The sequence below is a fragment of the Zonotrichia albicollis genome, chromosome 1, assembly GCF_047830755.1.
Source record: "Zonotrichia albicollis isolate bZonAlb1 chromosome 1, bZonAlb1.hap1, whole genome shotgun sequence".
NCBI classification, from domain to species: domain Eukaryota; kingdom Metazoa; phylum Chordata; class Aves; order Passeriformes; family Passerellidae; genus Zonotrichia; species Zonotrichia albicollis.
The window spans coordinates 64,073,238-64,095,181 of NC_133819.1; the positions used below are offsets into that span (position 1 = coordinate 64,073,238).

Genomic DNA, 21,944 nt, shown 5'->3' on the forward strand with positions numbered 1-21,944 from the left:
AATCTCATAATACTAATTCTGTAGTTTTACTTATTTCATAGCATCTCAGAATGGTTTGGGTTGGAAGGGACCTTAAAGATCAACTAGTTCCAACCCATCTGCCGTGGCCAGGGACACCTTTCACTAGCCCAGGTTGCTCAGAGTCCCATCCATCCTGGCCTTGAACACTTCCAGAGATGGGGCATCCACAGCTTATATGGGCAACCTGTGCCAGTGCCTCCCTATCCTCACAGTATCTATTTTCTTCCTAATAACCAATCTAAAACCACCATCCTTCAGTTAAAAGCCATTCCCATTCCTCCTTGTTCTATCACTACATGCTGTTGTCAAAAGTCCCTATCCAGCTATGTTGCAGGCCCCCATTAGGTACTAAAGGTGCTATAAAGGTGTTATATATAAAGGAAGATGCTATTAAGTCTCCTTGGAGCCTTCTCCCTCCCAGGCGGAGCAACCCCCAACTCTCTCAGCCTTTCCTTGCAGGAGAAGTGCTCCAGCCCTCTGATCATCTTGCTGGTGCCCCTTTGAACTCCTTTGAACAGGTCCATGTCCTTCCTCAGCCCACTCTCAGCACTCCCAGCTTACTAACACTTAACAACTTACTCTCCCTACAACGATGCGGCAAAAACTGACTGGAAAAAAAGGAAAAGAAAAAAAAAAAAAGAAAAAAAAAAGACATCCGATGCCTGAGCCTGAGGCTGTAACCTCTTTTCGGTGATGGGGTGCAGAGGAGGATAACCCACACTACCTCAGAGAGCTGGAAAGACGTTCCGCCCATTCCCCAGCCTCACCCTGCCTCCCCCTGACAACAAACACCTCCTCAACACGTCAAGATTCCCGCAAAAACACCCCGAGGGAGAACTGCTCTGGTGCGTGCTTGAATCTCTGGCAACGAAGCGGTGTTGGGTGCAAGAGGGACGTTCGGGGCAATGAGGGATGCCTGGGGCGAGGATGGGTGCTTGGGGCAAGCAAGCTGAAGAGGAGCTTTCTCCTCAGGCCTTAAGGAAAGGAAAGAGCTTTTTTTAACAGGGAGGCAGGTGGATTTCTTTAAAAGGTAAGGGATGGATCCTGCCCGCCCTCCTCGGCGCGGCCCCCGCCGCCCCCCGGCCCTCAGGCGGCGGAGGCGCGGCCGCCGGGCTCCCCCTGGAGGCGGCGGGGGGCGGCGGCGCCGGGAGAGCGCCGCGGCTGGGGCGGCCGGGCTGCGGCCCTCGCTGGTTCGGCAGCTGGAGTAGTGGTAATAATAAAAATTAAAGCAACGAAGCCGTTGTTGTGGTTGTGGTTATTTTGCGGAATTCACCAGTACTCGTTGCATGGACAGCCCCCCTTTAAAAGTCAGAAGACTCTGGAACGGCGATAGCTGCCAGTCGGACAGGGCCCGTTGTCTCCCAGCACGGCTTTCCCACAGCAAGCTGATCAATACCGGCCTCCTGCCGGCTAACCCGGATCTGCGTGGGCTTTGCACGCCTGCGAAGTGCGGGTTTGCAGGATCGGCCGCGCTACTGTTGAAGATAATGGACGGGAAAGGCCAGCCTTCTGGTGTGGGTACCGTGGTGACTTGTCCAGCACTTGCCAACAGCGTTGACACTGCCCCTCCAGGCTCACCTCAGCCAGCAGCCTGCAAAGGAGACGTGTGCTGCGACGGAAAAAAGGGTCTGCAGTCCCTTAATTCGTGTGTTAAACGACATCATGGAGGGGCTGACCATAGGAATAGGCGACAGCTAGATGCATTGGTGGGTGGTGAAAAGGTAAAGGAAGTCTAGGCTTCATCTTAGAATGTATCTACATTATAAATAAATAAGGAGGAAAAGTTTTATTGCTTGGCACAGGCTGATGGTGAGGGTTTAGGCTGTCATAAGCCTCTGCAGTTTGCTCCAGTCCCACAGAAGCGGGACCTCCAAACATAGATCAGGGATTTCTGATTGATGAATTTCTGGTTATTAGAGAAGCCCTGGCTATTCAGGCTTTTATGAGTGGGCACTGGGTCTGGAATTAACATCAGCAGGGAGTCTGAGAGCAGTGAAACCTGTACCCCCTGCTTTTTGTCATGCTTTGGAGATGTGCTACCAAATCCTTCTCAGAGCAATGTCTGTGTTGCCTCAGTCTTCAAATCCTATTACAGGTGATTAAGATAATCTAGAGTTAACAAATTCCCAAATCACCCTACCCAAGTCCTTGTACGAAAGAAAGGGCATCATTTCCGACAGACTGGATGTGGAAAAATTAATTTCCTGGCATCCAAACATAAGAACAGCCATGCTGGTTGAGACAAGTCCATGCAGCCCAATAGCCTCTCTCAAACATAAACAACAGCTGATGCCTGGGGAACAGCATAAGAGAGGGGTAAGCACACAATGATAGTTCCCTGGCATGCTGTCCCAAACTCCAGCAAGCTGTGGCTCAGGGACTTCCCTGAGACAGATGTGGTATCTTTAAATTTAATAGCCCTTGATGGATTTTTGCTTCCATGAATTTGTGTAATTGCTTTTTGAACCCATATCAATTTTTGACATTGCAGCATCCTGTGACAATTAGTGGCACACTCCAACAAAGCACGGTTTAAAGAAGAGCCCTTATTTTGTTTGTTTTGAACAGGCCTCCTAATAATTTCATCTGATGCTCCTAGTTCTTGTGGTATGAGAGTCAATTACAATCATTCCCTATTTGCCTTCTTGGTGCCATTCATGATTTTACAGATTTCTCTCATGTTCTCCCTCACATTTTGATTTTTCAGATATGTATTCTTCATCTATTGTGAAATCCCAGTACAGAAGCCATGCCACAGTCTGCACCTTCCTCTGGCCCTTGTGTTACCATTTTGGAGCTAGCAGGCTGGAACAACACCATTATCAGGGTGTAGGCACATCAGATGTATTTATATCAGAATGCAGCAGTGTTTTTAGATTTGTTTCTTCTATACTAAATTTAAAATTTCATTTATTTTTTGAACGCTGCTGAGAATGGATCTGGCATTTTCATAAATATGTCTAGATTTCACAGCTCTTCAAGGATTTCTTCTCTGAGAGCTAACAGCAAGTTCAGCACCTTCAGCTCTGTATGTAAAGTCTGCTTTGCCCACTGGCATTACAGTACACATATCTATGCTGCCTTTTCTCTGTTTTATCACCCGATTGCTCAGTATCATGAGATGGTGTTTTTGTCATGTGCCATGGTTTTGCTACCGTAAATAACGTCGTATCACCCACAAGTTTGCCACCTTGCTGTTCAACCTCTTCCTAGTGTATGAGTCTGGCAGATGGGTTTGATACTTTCTTAAGATCCTGGTGATATTAGAGGGCTGCTGGAGGAGGAAGTAGTGGGCAACTATTTCTCCTCTTTCCATCAGCACAGCTTGCATCTCACCTAGATTTGGATTGAGCCAGCTGCTCCTCAGGGAGGTGCTGGCAGGCTCTTTTTGACCCTGCAGCACATTTGGAGGGATGCTGGTGCAGGCTGTCCATCGTGCGCAGGGCCAGCTGTTCAGCTGACACAACCGATTTAACGGCTGGAGACGAGGAGCCAGCCATCATCACGGGCATGGGGACAGCTGACATGGAGGTGGGGTGGCCTCAGCTGGACACGGTGATGGAGACAGGTGGGGTGGCCTGAGCAGAGTCCACGGGGCAGTGCTGGGTTGAGGGGGAACCTGCAGAGGCAGTGCCCATTCTCTGCCCACCTTGTGGTGGTGTCATCGTCGTTCCCTCCACGCAAGGTGCCAGGTATGTTTGTTATTAATAACAAGCAGGACTTTCAGAGGCAGGCCCCTGCTTCCTCGCTGCTTGTCAGTGCTGAGCACGGCCGGTCAGAGCGTGCTGTGAGCGCTGCTCGCACAGCCAGAGCTGTCCCCGGTGTGTCCCCATTCCAGCGTGTCAGCCAAGCGTTTAAGACACCTGCTTCTTTTCGCTCCTGTGCTGGCCACAGACTAATAGGGACAAACGGGAAGAGGACCTAGCAGAATGCAGAAAATAATCGTCCTGTGCCAAAAGGGAATGTATGATCAAAACTACAATGGGCAGGCAAGCAGCGAGGCAGTGACCCGAGGCAGCGCAATGTGTCAGGAAGAGAGAGCAGCAGCCCAGGGACAGCAACAGCCCAGAGCCTCAATTTGTAATGACTGTGTGGACCACATGCCAAAAAGTCTCTCCCCACCTCCTTGCTCCAGAGAGCTCTCTTAATGTTCTTAGCCACTTGGACATCACAAGAGAAAGAGCCTGCACGTTTCCAGCACACAACCAAAGGCATTTGCTTAAGCAAAGCACTGCTGTGCTTCGGCACCACCAAACCTGCCTCTGACTCGGAGTGCTCCAAACACCTGTGAGTCAGACGATGGGAAATTCTCCCTGTCTCCACAAGCACAGATGAGTTTGAACCTTCTGGGCATTTTAGCAGTTTACCATCTGCACATATAACCTTTTTTTCTGAGCACACTGAAGTCTTGTAGGAGGATGTTAAATCCAGGAACCAAAATAAGGAAACATGTTTACACCTGCTACATCTGTTCAAGAATTTCCAGCCTCTATTACACTTTTGACTTTCACATTCCCCCTCCTCCTCCTTCCTGTTTGGTCAAATGCCACCATGTTAAAAACAATCCTGTATTTTTCCCCCCAAGTCTCACAGACTTTCTATCAAATCTTGTGAAAACTTACAGCATATGAAAGAAGCTGTGAAATGGTCTAGCAACAGAAGCAAGTGCTGGCTGCAGTCTCTCTTCCTTATCCAGGATTTTCAGATACTGGGATTCACTGTGAACAAAAATGACATTAACTACATGAAATATGGTGATTTTAGTTTTTTTAAACTAGAACGAAAAACGAAGAGTCAAACTGTTTCTGATACAGATTAAATCTTCCAGGAAACCAGGTACAATTAAAAAAAAAATTAAAAAATAGATTGTGAAAAGCATTATAGCACACCAAAAAGGCAGCACAAAGAAGATCTCTGTTAGCAGATGCCCCAGTCAGTTATAACTCGTTTGCTGTAGAAGACAAAACATATTCGTATCTTCTGTCAGAGGTGATCTGTTTCACTAAAAGAATTACCTGTATAATTGCACCTACTGCCAAGTCAGACCCATAGATATGCAACATTTATGAAAAGGAAAAAGATTTCTCACTTGTTGGGAGATGATGGCAAAATAATTCCACTGAGGAGCATTCAAAGGAGATTTCATAATTTTCACCAAATTTTATGTTAAGAATTTTACTGGGAATATTATAAAATATTTTGCAGTGAAGGAATTACTTTGAATAAAATTAATTCGAGAGTGTCCAGTAGCATTTTTATAACCATTCAAATTAAGGTATTGATTAAGAGGTTGAAAAATAGAGCAAGAGATACAAAAAATATTGGATAAATTCAAACATTTTTCTCTGAGTAACCTGGTTTTTCTAATGACTTTTCTCTTGGAAGATTTAAATTGGATTTGTGAATATGTGAGTTGGATTATTAATACTATGGGCAAAGGGGTGGTACTGGGAAAAATGCCCCTGTCATTTCTTAATAAAGCCCAGTTAATGTAAGACAAAAGTTTCCACGGGTCAACAGGTAACTAAGGAGAGTGCCATTTAGTGTTTGTGACATTTGGTGTTATGATAGGGGCCTCTGTTTCTTTGACTTGCTGGGGGATGCTTGTGTGAAGCATGTGCCCTAAAACAGTAAGAGAAATTAACAATATTAAGGTCAACATGGGACATATTTGGGAAGGTTTGAGGCAAGTCCTGTGGTCCTAACTCAGGCAAATTCTCACTGACAGGTCTTGGCCAATACAATCTGCAGGTGTCCACTTTCTTTCAGCATTTAGCGCAGTATTCAACCAGAAGAAAGCAGTTCAGCAATTCATTAGGATATGATCATGCCGGGCTGGTTACTAATTGTTCAAAATACCATTGGAGGCACTCCAGGATGCTGCACAGCACTCCACAGCTGGCAGCCATGGTACACAGGCGGCTATGCCACCCAAATAGAGCTGAATAGCATGAGAGCCACAGGAGGAAAGCAAAAATCCCTTGCTTCCAAGCCCATGGGAACCTTCCTGTGTTGTGAGGAGGGAGCTGCAGGTGCGGGGAGCTGCAGGCAGGATGAGTGCAATGCGCAACCCCACTGCCTCATGCCAAAGAGAAATGTTAGCGGCAAAATAATTTTACTCCTGGCTGTCAAATGGGAGCTGCGGGGTTCCTCTCCTAACAATGAAAGGCAGACTACTGTGCATTAACAGCCCTGCCGGTGCACAAAGTGGCCTAGCCTGTTATTAAACTGTACAGCTAAAGCTGTTGTTCTCCACTTAGCTGAAAGTGAGTTACCATATTGCAGGTCCCCCAAGACGTTCCCTACCCTTGACATATCCTCTCCCTCGCATGAGTGGTAATGACTGGGATCAGATCCCTTAGGCTCCTGCCTGCACTGTTTTACCTTGCTTTAGAGCAGCTTTTTTGAATAACAGAAATCTGGTCTGTCCCCTCTCCTCTTCTCTGTTCTCCCCCCTCAACTCCCCTCTTTCCTCCAGCCTTTATTCCTGAAGCTCTTCAGTGGCCATAAGGATCTTTCTCTACAACAAATACAGCTAAGATAACTTAGCTGTCCTCTAAGAAGGTTGCAGGTGGGGTTTCCCTGCACAGCATAGATTGGATTTTAAATGTATGCAAATAAGCATTTGTGTGCTCGACCCATGACACAGAAGCATTAGGATTTACTTACTGACAGTTTTTTCTTGCACTTTTGAATTTCTGTTTGCAAATTTGGCTCTGAAATCAACAGAACTGCAGTAATAACTGCAATAATAATTCTGACTTCCTGGGAATTTCACAGCCATACTGAGTAAGGACTTGAGCCTAAAAAGCTGAACAAAGGATACACAGATTTATTTTGTTATACCCACATATTTTTTAAAAGGAAAAGATTTGCTTAGTATTAATCTCACTTCCTCAGGATAGACTGGATGGCCTTCACATACAGCGCCATAACAGATAAAATCAGTCCTTTCCCTAGCAGCCTTTTTGTGTCACTGCCTGGCTTTGCATGTTGTGTATATGCATTCTTGATCTGTCGCTTTCTCCGAGGCCAGCAAAGTAAACTCATGCTCCTGACTCATAGCTCCAGATGGATTCAAGCTCAAGCACACCGTCCCCCTGGAATTTGGCATATGTAGGTTTATATGCCCTAATCAATCAGGCTGATTTCAGTTAATCCTAATCGTCCTATTAGGGTTCCCAGATAGCAACAACAGCAGCTAGAAATCCCCAAGCAGCCTAATTGACTTCATCTAATTACATTCCTTCTTGAGATTTCCATTAAACTACCCCCTGAATTCATTACTGTGGTTGGCTGTAGGTTTTTAGGGCTTCTTAAAGAACATATGCAGCTATTGGGATAGCTCAGTTCTAAGGAGCTGAAGTAGTTACTATATATAAGGGCTTGCCACCTCCACACAGCTATCTGTCAGTTGTCCTGCTCTGGCATATATCAAATGTGCCATCTAATCACTGTGGGGGATACCAGTTTTGACTCCTAGCACTTGGGCTCATTTCTGTCGACAAGCCGGCCATGGTTCTTCCCTTGTAGTGCTGAACGAACTGCACGAGTCAAGAGACTGCCAGCTCCCATTAACCTCTTGCATAAAGGATTTATAGATATGTCTCATTATAAAGTAAGGAGCTGACATTCATCTCAAAAGCAGTTAGCTTTGGAAAAGAATGCTCTTTTGTCAGTATTCACCTTCCTCTGCGCTTCTTCTGTGGTAGTAAATTGTAAACTGCTCAGTCGAGATGGCATCTGTCATGGTTAGGTTTCTTCGGCTAATTTGATAACTTCTTCCATTAAAGTAATGCTTTGGCTTCCCAAATGTATCTAAGCTCTGAATTCCTGCCTTTTGCAGAATACTACAGTGCAGCCCTGGAAAAAAAAAACAAAAAACAAAAACCAGCCATTTCTACCCTCAGCATTTCAAAAGTGGAAATTTCTGGGGTAAGGGTGAAATTGTTTGATCCCAGTCTGGTTTCTTCTGTACATGCAACTGAGATCACCTTCCATGAAACCCAGGAGGGCTGGAAGAAAAAGGTCCTTTTCATAGGCAGTTTTGTATACAGTAGGCATGCATATCAATGCTTTGACTGGAGTTCACTTAAAAATGAAAACAAAGCACACACTAGACGCTGGGAGATAGGCACTTTGACAAGTGTCATGTTGGAAAATGCCTTATAAGTGAGACAAGCCTTTGTCTTCAGTCTGTTTGGAAACTGATGCCACTGATCACTTTTACGGACAGTTCCTCTAGGTGGGAATGACACAGATATCATTCACACAGAAACTGCCAGATTGATGTCAGTAGGACAGCAGAGTGTTCAGGTTCATTGGAAGGAATACAATACCTTTGATAAAATAAAATCCTTGACTGCGCACAGAGGGAGCAGGTCGAAAAGGAACGTACCCCTGCCAAATGTTTACTCTTGCATCTCTGCCTCTTGGAGGGTGTGTTCTCTTTCGAGGCAGAGCCAAGGACAGCCAGGAAGTTCTGTGGGAATAACACCTGATTGTGGCAGGGGAACAACTCTGTAATTAAGTCAAAAACAATGTTGCGGTGATTTTAACTAAGTTTAGACCTTTGCAAATCACAGAATCATAACTTTTTTTTAAGGCAAGATAATATTTTACAAAAATATTAACCTTTATTCTAGATTAATGGTTGCTTGTCTGTAGAGACCACCGGTGAACAGAGTATCTGCCCAAGGTCAGAACTGCAGACACAATAAGTCACTAGAAAGTTTTGTGCAGAAGGATTTGTCCTAAACAGATATTTATAAGAGCTGGCTAAGGTTGCTAACTACTCCTCAGAATAACTTTGAACTGACATTTTTCGAATAATTTTCATTCCAGAGGGATTAGTAAATCTTTTTAGTAGAAGGAACACACACCAAAACTTATAAAATGCATTTACAAAAAAATTCTGAAATAATTAAGTGCCAGTTTTGGACCACTTTTCTCCCTTTTCTTATTCTTTTTTGGCACTAACATGCAAAAGGAAGCTTGGGAGGGGAAGTGTGGGAGGAAAACAAAAACCAAGGAGAATACAAACTAGAACTGAAGAGACTTTAAGGGCTTTCTTAGAGTTGGAGACATTGGTGACTTTATAAGAGATGCAGACACTCTGTACTTCTTAGGCACTGGGAGAAGCAAAGGCCTAATTCCTCCACACTCAGCAGAGGCAATGGTTGAAAATCCCTCTGCTGTTTCACAGGCAGTATTGAAACACAGGCAGTGTTTCTACCAGTGCAGTACATGCTCCCGTGCAACTCAACCTTATGTGAACAGCTCGACTCCTTACTTTAAATATTATGCTCTCCAGATTATTTATGCAACAGACATAGAGGAAGATCTAGGTAATTTTTGGGGTGTAAGTTTTAGACCTTTTGGGAAAGCACACCTTTCCTGTGCAGTTCACTTTAAAATAGTAAACATTTTTACTTCAGCCCAGAAAAATCTGGGCTGACATGTTTTTCCCACTGATACACAGTGCTCCACATCCCAAACTTCTTATTTGCCATCAAAGTATATGATCTAACCAATTCTTTTGTCCCTCCTTCTAAAATACAGAACCATACAGGGGCATGGAAAATAGCCAGATTTTAAAAAAATCTCTTGAAATTATGAAGAGTAGAAATGCACTATGTTCAGCTAACACTTCTTTTGAAGCAGACACTGATGTATTCATAAGTGAGTATTTCCATCTGTCTTTGTGGGTACGGACAGGTATGTGCACAGGCAAAGTGTGGTTCTGCAGTGAGGTTGTTTTAGTGGTGCTGGAGGCACACGAAGAACCATAAACAGAGGAAAGTTTCTAATTGCTTTCTCTTGGGAAGACGTTTCTGAAAAAGTGGGACTCAATAGGGCTAAAAGTTCATCACTGTTTCTGGAGGTTTTTTTAAAAGTATGTGTTATTTGTGGTCTGCTGGGCATAGCTTTGGGGGCCCAAAGCTGCATAAGGCAGAAGTGCCTAGATGCATCAGAAAGCCTCCAGATTACATGTCATCCACAGTACCTCCTGCTGGCACTAGGACAAGTTCTTCACCTGTTTCTGGTTCACCACTCACAGCTGTGCCTACGCTCACAAACACCACAAAGCTGCCGACCTACGTGTAGGGAACAGCTGGCTCCCCAGGAAGCCCACAGAAGTCAAGGGGAGGACAACATTAGTGAATGACAGACTATGGGGAGGTCCCCAAAGTGCACTTTTGTTCATCTAGTCAGTCATCAATTTCACCAGCTCAGCGTGTTGGCTGGCAGCTCCTTGAGGTTTGCAGAAAACACTAGGGCACGTTGATGTTTTCTGTTGCACCAACTGGAACAAGAACTGGAAGGGGTGATGTTGCTGGTTTCATGGACACATTACAGCCTTCCTCCCCTTATAAACACAGGGGCTGCATTGTTTACTCAATGCATGTCACAGTCTGAGGGGGCTAAGGGACAGGGGAGAAGCCAGTGTGTTTTGGCAGAGGGTGGTAAGCAGTAACGCCTCATGCAGTTGATGGTGGATGCTCAGTGTGATATTGGGATCAGGTGTGGTTCTGCTGAGGGGCCAGATCTGGGGGGGACACAAATCCTCAGTGCTGTTAGATAATGGTGCTTTGACCAGCTGACCAAACACCCTCAGGTAAAAAATAATCTTAGCATTTGTTTCCCTGCACTGGGACTGCCTGTACAGCAAATACCCTGTGTGGGTGATAAAGGTGGATCCTACATTGTCACTTCCTTTGCCTGTCATATATTTTCTTTAGTGAGACAAGCAGGATGAGAGAAAAATCTGTTGCTGCAACGTGAGCTCAGGCAAAAGCTGATCTCATTTTGAGAAAGTATTAGCTTCTTAATTTGTGCTATTGAAATTGTTCTGTGGACTTCCATTTGGTTGGGAAAGGAACTCCAAAGTACAACAACTGCCGTGCAGGGGAGGCTGCAGATGGCTCAGTAGTAACACACATACTGTACACCTGCACATGTTTGGCACAGAAGGGTTTGAGTGCAGATTTGTGAGCTAGCCAAGGAAAGACAGATTTATTTTTTTGAGGAGGCAGGAAGATCAGATCACCTCCAGGTGCTACCCTGATAAACACTGAGAATAACTCACCAGTCCTCTACAGTTCTTCTATGATCAACTTCATCCTTGAGATAGGAATTAGAGAGATAGATATATTATCTGGGAAGTTGTCCAGATTCATTTCCGAGGGAGTTGAATTCCCAACACAAGCCTGCTATAAGGAAGGTTGTTTGGATTTTGTGGGGATTTTTTCTGCTTCGTTTGTTTAGGGGGAGGGTGGTGTTGATTGTAAGAGTGTTGTAGGCAATTGGGACATTAGACACAGTGCAAGATCCCCCAGTTCTTCCGTGGCAGAGAGGTTTTGGGGACCTTTTAAGGAGAGGCAAACCACTCTTGCATTTTGCTTTTTAGATTTGCTTTTCAAATTAAAACTCAAAGACATTTTGTAAAATAACCAAACACTGAGCCCCCTCTATAGCATCCAGAAGAGAAAGAGACCTCCTCCAGAAATCTATCTCAGTTAGGGAAGAAGCTCTGAGGGGGTTTTCCACTTGCTCCAGGAGGTTTTGTGTTCAGCCTGTGCTACACAAGTAGTGGCAGCAAGTATCCTACAGCTCCTGCCCAGACCCCAGCAGTCAGCAGCAGAAAATAGGAGGTGAGCAAGAACGGGGTTTAATGCCCATCCACATTTCCCCATGCCATGTACCTGTAGGATGCCACACAGCCCACAGTCCTACCTACCTAGCTGTGCCTTTTAAGTCAGGTTATAACCTGGCTTCCTTAGGTTGGACATATCCCTGCAGGAGGCAAGCATCATGTCATACAGGCCCTGAGCTGCATTGCTTGAAGCAAGTGCTGCTACATGGGGCTGTGTTGTACCACCTGCATGTGCCATTCTTAAAACATCCTGGGGTCTCTGCCCTATAAAATAGAAAGGTCTTAAAAGAAATGCATGCAGAAGGAGAAAGCTAAGAAGTGCTCATTGCTGGTCCTGTTGTTTCAGCTAAAGCCCTCAAGGGTAAAGCAAAGTCCTTTCTTTACAAGGTGGCCACAGCAGTTCAATCTAAGTTCATTTTTAAACTAGTGATTAAACTGGTGTAAAGCACAATGTGTTCACTCTCAGTTCAGTTCAACACTGGCTGACAGTAATGACACCTTGCATTGATTCTTTTCTGTCTAATCTAAATTGATATAAGCCTGATTTCAAATGAACTAATCTGTAAGAGTATTATTCACTCTTTAAGTTGATGAATTTAAAAGACAAACCTTTGACCAAAACGCTGAAGGTTTGTCACAAAGGCAAAACTCACAACTCAGTACTGGTTTTGACAGTTCTCTCATTAACCTTCACTACAGACAGCTGAGGATAGTTATTTGGGAAGCTGAGTGGTTAATACTTTGCCTAAGTAAATATACAGTACAAACTACCTAGGAAGACGTACTTATTTTGTGTAGTAAGAATGACAAATAATGGACCAGACAATTCATTGAGATTACTTTCATCATTCTAAGTAAGCTTCTCTATAGAGAAAACTAACACCAGAGTAAACCTAATGCTACATGAAAAGGCAAAGATGTTACTTCTGTCCACATTTTTTTCATGTTCTTAAACTCTTCAGGTCTGGCCCTCATCAGAAGCAAGGTGCTGAGCAGGATGGACTGTTGATCTCATGCAGCACTGCCCTATGTCTGGGGCTGTGAGGACTTGGCAGTGTTGAACCGCACAAGCAGAACTAGAGGAGAGAAGGAGAAAACAAGCAAAGAGGAAATAGAAACATAGACAATCAAGGAGGTGAACTGCAGAGAAAGTCTTCTCAAGGGTTTCATTGGTAGCTGATGTGCTTTGCCTTGGGAGAAGTTGGGAAATAACAAGGACCGAAAGCTGTGGTGCACAGGGGTTCACATTCTGCGCATTTCACTTGTCTGCCGCTGTTCAGGCTGTGCCTGACACAGCAAGTATGTGTCAGGCACAGGCTCTCCAGAGAGAGGTGTCATGTGTCCACTCCTGAGTTTTGGGACAGCCTGAAGCAAGTATTAGCCAAGGGAAGCCAGGGTGTCTCTCCCCCAGAAGCAATGTATCCAATTCAGCTGGGGTCTAGTTCTCAACTGCACCTTGCTGGGGTGATCGTGCACTCCTGCAAGGGCAACACCCTCTATGGGATGAAACATTTGCAATTGCAGGCACTGGCCTTCAGCAAAGAAATGTCAGCTGTTTCATTTCTTACTGAAAAGCAGGACTGCTACGTGCATGTGGCTGTGCAGATAGGAGAACCAGCCAATTCCAAGTCATATGTGTATGTTTTTTAAAAGCAAATAACAAAGTTCCCTTCTCTTTACAATTGTTTTTAATATCTCCCTTTCCACATGCTCATCACATGTGTTGGCTCGAGATCACATAATGCAAAAATTTCCAGTTCTTTGCAGTGCTCAGCCTTCCATGCACGTTTATCAAGCACAGCCTGGTAAAATCCAACAACAAACAAGAAAGAAATTTCAGAAAAAAGTGTTTTCAGACCTTAAAATTCCACTGTGGAGAAGAAAAAAACCCCTAAAAATTATAAACAGCAAACCATCACACTCACCACAGCTGTATTCGAGCAGGCTGATAGGTTCTACAGCTTCAAGAAGGGTATCTTAAACTTACAGAGAAAATGGCTACCATTTTCGGATGCCAAATTACAACCATCCTTGAGGTTTGAAAGCTAGAAGCACAGTGCTTAGTTAAAGCAGACAACTCTGTTCCAGTCTGGCAGAAGTGATAAAATACATAGTGAAACTTGAGAGAGTGAGATCCTCTCTTTCTCTCCTACTCCCCTTTTTTGCTATATTTTTCCTCTGGTGGGTTGAGGTACCCAGTTGGAGCTCCCAAAATAGAGGAAATCCAGGCAGAAGAGCCTATCCAAGACTATCAGCAGCCTGCTGTGTTTCACTCCATCAGCCAAACTTTGCCACTGGGCTGACATGTAAATTTCTTGGGGTTCTCACTCCTTCCCCCTAGTCTTGGCCTGGTTTGTACTTTTCCGGATAAATCTGGAATAAAGGGCCTGTCCCTTTAATGCAGATTAAGTGAGAAGGACAAAACTGTTCCCAAAAAGTCAGTAGAAATGGTAATGCCTATTAATGATTGCAGCAAAGTGCTTTTCAGTTGCCCTATTAAAGGAGCTCTTTGTCCTAATAAATACCAACAAAAAAGCTTTGTCTCAGAGCACCTTTCCTGTACTTTATTTATAATGAGTCTTCTAATGAGTACATAGTGTTTATGCTTCCTTGAGAGACTCATCACTCCCTCTCTCAGTCTGTTATTTAACATACAGTTCTCCATGAAGGTGTCCCACTCATCCCAAATGCTTCCCCACCCCCACCCACACAAACATCCACATACTGCTTGTTTCAAGGGCGTTGTGCATCTGTGAAGGAAAAGTGAGTGCTGGAAGAGAAGCAGACATCCCAAATGTTATTCATGACACGTCAGGAGGAGGAGCTGGTGGCCAGAACTGTCATCAGGACAACATGGGCTCATCAAGGGCAGCTCTAAAGCAGTTCCTATGAGTGTCTCAAGGTGTGCTTGCACCACTATTTAAACAGGTCATACAACAGTCTGTTTCACCTGGTAAAATACTGAGTAAACTGCAGTAGTTTGACTCTGTTGGCTGTGTGTCCCGGCCCTCTCTAGCTGCTACTGACTCACAAGGCCAAGAAGCGCTCAGCCACTGAGCTTCGTAGGCATCCTCCTGGTATCAATATGGAAAAAAGCAAGTGTGTTCATCTTAGATGGGTAGAGTTAGGGAAATCATCGGGACAAAGAGCTCAGTTGTCAAGCAGCATTTTTGCCAAAGCTCCTTGTGGCTGTAATTTGCCACGGCACTTTCTGTATCTGGCTGTTTCTGGGTGTGACACAAGCTGAATTAATAACTCTGTGAGGCACTGTGTGGTTTTCCATTGCCGTTTAGAGTCATGCCTTGAGATTGTGGTATCCTACAGGACACATCCCCAATGTGTTCTTGTGACAGAACAGAAGTAATTTATGCTACTGGGGTTTCTGAGGGGAAAAAAAAGAGACTATTATAGGGTTGTTCCATTGCCTTAGGCCAGAATAGAGACTCTGAAGACTCTCTTTTATTCTCTGTGTTTTTCCTTTAAGCTTTGAAGCAAGGAGTAAAAGGGTTTCCCATCCTTAAGCATATCAATTCCCTATCCTTGTTCTGAGCCTCTACAATGCCTGTTTCCACAGGAGACCAAAATTAAGCACAAGAAGATTACATAAGGAGGCTTAGTATCAATGTTCAACAATAAAAAAAGTTGTATATTTGCTGCCCATCATCAACAAACCCCCATCAGCATAAAATCACAGCAGCAATAGTCTTTGTGGTGCCTAGCACTTTGGCATTTAGAAAGTCAGAATTGTGTTTGGGGCTGAAGAATTCATGGGAATATAAGGACTTTCTGATCTGCAAGCATAAAAGAAATATGCTCCTCAAAGCTGTTTTTTCAGTCCTTCATGCAGCCAGGCAGGCACACGATTCCCTTGATCTCTCTGGAGGGGGACTCCCAGGCCTCTCACACCTCACCTTTGGCTTTGAAATCTGCTGGCCAGGAGAAGGAGAGCTTCTAAAATAAGGCGGTGTGTCCTATGTAGCAAAGGCTTGAACCTTTTGTTCTTCTGGAAGCTGTCTGGGAATCGATACGGCACAAGTTTGAACTCTTTAGCAAGTGCGCAGCCAACTTCTATAACAGCCAAAACTTGCATGTTATGTTCACATTCAGCTTCAGACGTGACACAACTCAATAATCCGTCCTGGAGCTGACAAAAACCATCTGATCCTTGTCTGGACCATGTTTCCAAGCAAGCTGAAGAGAAAATAAAGTACTTTGAGGAACAGATGATACCTTGCTGAGAAAAGAAAAAAAATATGTCTGTGAAGCCTTTGCACTTCCCTGTGTCTGTTCACCCACTCTCTCTTTTCACTTTTCTCAGGATGAGAAACAGGTTTCCAAAGAAAAAAGTACAGCAGAGATCTCACCTGGAGAGAAGGAAGATAACCAGATTTATTCATTTCTTTTTACAGAATTGGCCAGCATATCACCAAAAATGGAACCCTCATCTTTCAGGAAGGACTGATAAGGAACATCCACAAGGTTCAACAAAATGTGAGGGAGCAGTCACAACTACAAGGCTCAAAATACAGCCATCCTGAGAACTCCTGTGGATTTTTCAAATTTGAAACTGTGTGCCTCATTCTCATAACTGACAATTACTGCTGATCATGAGGATAAAATTAGAAGTGAGATTCACCTTCAGTCTTGATGTAGGACCTATCTTTTCCACTGGAGCATAATACATACACAGTAAATATATATATGTTGTAATCATAAATCATGCAAATTATTTATGAGACTAAAAATAAGGTGGTTTTCTTCTCAAGAACAAGAAGGCAGCATTCATGGCTAAGGTTTTGTTTGGCCATTATAAATGACATTTGATGGTAGGCATGTGCACATACACCTGTCAGTTTCTGTCTGTAATGATACATTCTGGATCACTGAAATCACATGGACATGTCTCCCACCTCCCAGTTTTTCCACACAGCGTGCTCTCACACAGTTCCCTGAAACTTGCCAAGTCCTACGATACTTGTAGATTAGTTATTCTTTCATTACAAGTACTCTGCTACAGCTAATGAACCTGTACCTCACTCCCAGAATAGCAAGAAAAGTTATTTTGGTGGGCTGCTTCCATCTGACAACATTTACAGTGTGCACCCAGGAAGATCTAAAGCATTAGTAAAGCTAAATGCCAGAAAGAAAGGAATTTGGATTATCTGCATTGGATTCACAACAGCAGAAGGGGCTGCTTTCTTACATCAGCTTCACCAAATGTCCAGTGAATTTTCTACACAGTAAATAAAGTTTTTGCTTGTAAGAATGGTGCTGGGAGGAATTTATTTTCCCTGGCAATTGCATGTCAACTGTTCAACTTATCAAGAGAAAAAAGCTGTCTTAAATTGCTCTATTAGCTTACTGAGGAGGAAAGCATCTATTTCAGCACAAAACCCTATATGGCTGTTCTTTAGACCAAGAGAGACCTTTGTTTATCTAACTACTTCCAGAGGTTATTTTATTGCCATCAATTTGTTTCTATTTCATCACCTAAGCAAACCACACTCAGTAGTCTATTTTTTTTAAGGTATAGGCTTTGGCAGTGCCTTTCATCTTGTCTGCATTTAGTATGAAACAATGCTTTCTGAAGTTCCTCTGGAAGGGAGAGAAGGTCATGGGGAACAGATGGAAAGGACACACCACCACCAATTTGACTTTTCTCCAGCAACATGAAGCACTAGAATTAAGTATTCCAACTGTATCTCTGTTCATTTCTTCATGCTGGGGAGGTTGAGTGATAAGGGAGAGCTCCTGTCTTTTCCCCTTCTACTCCCAACTGACAGAAAGGGTTATGTTTAAATAATGGATCCCTTAGTCCTGTCTGCTCTGCAAGCTGATGCTCAAGTGGTTGTTTTTTTTAATGTAAAGTTGATAACAAAATTTTTAAATGCAGAGCCTTCACAGCAGGCAGCTGAATGGCTGGCCAGATGGCTGGGTTGTTATTTGGGAGTCCCTGAATTAGCAGCTCCTTAGTCATCAAGGTTCTCCAGTTATTGTCATCTCCCACTTACATGTGTCTCCATTGATTCATATCAGTACCACAAAGGGCCATTTGTTGACTTCACCCTAAGAAAAAACGATGGCAAAAATGCATGGGAATAGCTATTCACAATAGCCAAAAGTGGCCCCTACCATTGCAACCAAAGTTTGTTCTTGCTTTTGTCATTGCAGGTTCAGCAGTTCACAGTAAATGGCATTCAGTGTCACTAGGGACCAGAAAAAAAAATCATCAGCAAGGCATTGGTACAGACTTATAAAAGCAAGACTGTCAGGGAACCACTTCTTAATCTCATTTGAATTCAAATGCAGCTTTACATGTGTTGGATGCATATGTTTTTTCACATTAAGATGTAAAGTTTATACAAATCTGAGGTGTGAATGGTTCCCCTGAGTGCTGATGACAAATATTCCAGTATCAACACTTAGCTGCTAAGCTTACCTTAAAACTTGCTGGGGTGATAAGCTGCTGGTAATTTCTCTGCCAGCATTAGACGGAAACAGCGGAGCTCCTGTGCACTTCTCACAGTGACTAACTGGAGCTCAGGGTATGTATGAACTTTCCTTCTCCTGCTGTTCCAGCTGGCTGGTAATTCATGATTTCAGATCTGCAACATGAGAAGTCGCAGCCCAGAATCGTTGAAGGAAGCTGAAAATGGAAGTCATGAGAGTCCTAGGAGTAGATAGCCATGGTCTTATGCAAAGGAACCAGAAAAGTCAATTAATCCTTCTTGACTGGATGTATAGACACCGATTTTTCTTAATTATTCACAAATGCTCTCAGTAAGAAAAGTTCCAACAAGATTTCTATAAAGGAAATGGCAAAAGAAGTAAAAGGCAGAAAAAAAATTAACTTATCTCTACTTTTAAATGTCTCCTAGATATCTTGGTATTTCACTGATGGGCGTAGGAGAGATAAGAGAATGCCCAGTTTCCACAGATAAAGTTATCTGGTATAGTCCCCACAGTGATCTCAGAGCAGACAAGAAGAATAAACAATTGAACTAACAGGGCTCTTTCCTCTGCAACTCCTTTAACCCCTGATGATCCATAACACTTTAGTGGGGACATAAGGCTTTTAATAATAAAAATCTAAGGCAGTTTTGCAAATCAAAACCTAGGGTACTTCAGCCAGAGTCCCAAGAACCCAAATAATTTCTGTATCAGATTTCATTACAGGAAAGCTTAGGGAATTTCCACATGGACTTAGTCTGAGCAACTGTTTAATATCAAAATGTCAGTAGAAGAGGTTTTAAAACATATAATCAAAATTAATGCTAAATTCTTACATTCATGTGAGAAAAATACCCAAATTCCTGAAGAAAGTCAAACGTACGAAACTGATGCTCATATCAGAGGTACAAAAAGGGACAGAAGTGATGCTGCTATTGAAAAAAAGGCTCTGCAGGGGAGCTGGTCCAAAAAACTACAGGCAAATTGTCCAGGTTCCACACCAACTGTGAATAAGAAAGTAATCCATTTACATATAGATAAATTCATCATAATGGTATGGCCAGCAAAGCTTTTCAGGAAGGAACTCCATCAAAATTTATGAAGGTTTTCAAAGGGTGAACAGATAGAAAAGGACAATGTCATTGATAAAGTTTACTTGCATATCCAAAAGGGTTTTTATGAAGCCCTACATCAAAAGATAAGATTCTCATGAGGGGTGGTAACTTGGTAAAGGACAGAAAGCCGAGAAATATATGATCAGTTTTCACCGTGGAGAGAAGTCTAGTGGAATCACACAGTGATGTGTACTGAAACTATACTCACAAAATAGGATGAAAGCCTCAGTAAATAATGAAGTATGTTGATGTTACTAAATAATTCAAGGCAGCAAAAATGCAATTTGTCTGCAAAGAGTTCAGATATATCTCTTGATATCGAGTGACTGGAAAATAACAGGGCAAAGTAAATTTGATTCAGACAGTTGTGACATACCATGCACAAAGAAAACAGCATCTATGTATGCACACATACACACAGTGTGTTCTGGCTGAGCTCAGGCCTCTCAGGAAAACCATGTTGTGTGGACAAAGCTCTGAACTCGTCCCTTCAGTGCTTATCATCTTCTAAAACAGCATATAAACTCTTTGTAATTAGTAGGAAAGAAATCGAGGGCAAAAAAAAGAGAAAGCATCAATACATGTATTGTATAAATTGTATAAATATTTTGTGTTGCACCCACCACCAGAAAGAGAAATTACGAGAGAGACAAAGTGCAGAGCAGGCAACTGGGAGGTCTGGGGTTTAGATAAAGCTTCCATACAGGAAAAATAACATCACAGCTACGTTAGAAGGTAATTGGGTGCTGAAGGGTGGACTGACAGATCAAAGCAATTGCTGTTGAGAGCTCTGATCCTGAAGGAAATAATTTCAGGCCAGATATAGTTCAATCACCTGGGCTAAATGTCATTCCCACACAAACGGGCCAAACTGACAGCAGAATCAGTGATGGGTTGGACCCTTCTGTTTCTGGTAGGACTTGGAGCATGTTTCCAGCAGCCCTGGAGCAGAGCTTCTAGTCTGGCCCAGCCAGAAACAACCAAGCAATGTACAGTATATGAAAGTAGTTGCTTCAGATTCACTTTGAGTAAAAATGCTAATGCAGATGCAGAGTGGTTGGATCGTTGTTTGTTTGGGGTTTTGGTCTTTTTTAATTGCGTAGGATTTTCTTTTTCAAACCAGAAAAAAAGGTGGTTGGAAAAGGCTATGATAGAGGTCTATAAAATTAAAGATTACCAAGGGAAGGTAAACAAGGAGCAACAATTCCCTCTTTCTTCTACTATAAGAAGTAAAGATATTTAATGAAATTATCAGGCAACAGGCTTAAAGCAAACGGAAGTACTTTTTTACACACTGGATAATGAAATTGTGGAACACATTACCCAGGATGCTTGCAAGACCAAAAACATAAATGAGTTCAAAAAGAAATTATACAAATTAATGGAAGAAAGGTCCATGATGGGTTAAACCTGATAATGTAGATGCAATTTTTAGGTCAGGAAGAGTCCCAGATTTTCAGAAGCTGCAACCGCTGTGTACATTTCTTATTCTTGCTCCTCTACCTGCCACAGTCAGAGGCAGGATGTGTGCTCTGGCCTAATTTTCTTCTCAGGATCTGTATCTTAAGCTTGCTGTGAACCTGGGTAGCCCAGTCTGCAGTTTAAGCACAAAAATGTCACAGATTTAACTCCTCACACATTTGTGGTCTTTTGATGGCAATTCAGCTCTGGATTTTGGCACCTTCTCGTTTTAACTCTCTCTGATTATCACAGATGCATTATGCAACAATTCCTGTGTGCACATTCATAAGGACTAGCTCAGGCTGTGTTCACCTTGGCTGGAACACCTTTCAGATAGCTCAGTTCAGCTGCACTTCCTGAGCCTGAGCAGCAGTCTGACAAGAGTGAAAACAGAGAAAAGGTGGTAACAAGCACTTTGGCTGTTCAGTAGCAAGTTCTGTAGCCAGAAGAGCATCCATAGAGTGGAATTAATGGTGCTGAGCATTCTGTATCTGTACTATATGTCTTTCTGAGGGGTTTAATTTAAACTAGCTTCAGTTTGATCCCAAAGATATGAGTACTGTGGATAGTTGGATCACACTAAGTCTACTGCTGGAGCACATGCTACAATTGCATTTCATTCAAACAGAATCCCAGTGTGTGCACTCCAAGATCACTCCACAGTAAGAATCAAAGCCTGATGTGGGGGCAGTCAGGAGATTTATTGCAGGAATGCATGCCTGATTCAAACTCAAATGCTAATCTGGTAACCCCACTGACTACTACAAGAAGGCTTTGTAAGGGGTTACTGTCAGCGTGCCATAAGGTAAGAGTTTCACCTACCATGAACAATTAAAGTTCTCCAAATTATTTCTCTTCTTCTCCTTTCCCCTCCCTACAATTTACCTTCTGGTTGTGTCAACCCATTTATTTAGCAGTGAATTCACTGCTTGTAAGTCAAAAATATGGCTCATTGAGCTTATAGACAATGTAATGTATTTTCCTTTTGTTTTTTAAGCAAGAGCTTGAACATTGCATCTTCTTTTTAAATAAAGCTTCATAGACATCATCAAGAAGTCATATGTGATGGAGGCACACTCATGACATTACATGCTGCCATGACCACAATGCGTAGCTCTCAACATCCTTTATGCTAGACCCATAAGGGCCTGGAAGCAAAATGCTTGTGTCTTTGCATTCAGAATGTTGGCACTGCCATGCAAGTCACCATATCCATATATTACACAGGAATGTCTGCTTTC

General features: G+C 43.1%; 1 long non-coding RNA gene across 2 annotated transcripts in view; it reads right to left on the minus strand.

Annotated features, from left to right (window-relative positions):
- Positions 1-21,944, minus strand: part of LOC113458576 (uncharacterized) — a 107,534-nt gene that overhangs the window by 17,186 nt on the left and 68,404 nt on the right. For both annotated transcript variants that reach the window (XR_012580824.1, XR_012580821.1), the window contains one exon: positions 4,644-4,739. This is a non-coding gene — a long non-coding RNA (uncharacterized LOC113458576). The remainder of the gene's footprint in view (positions 1-4,643; positions 4,740-21,944) is intronic.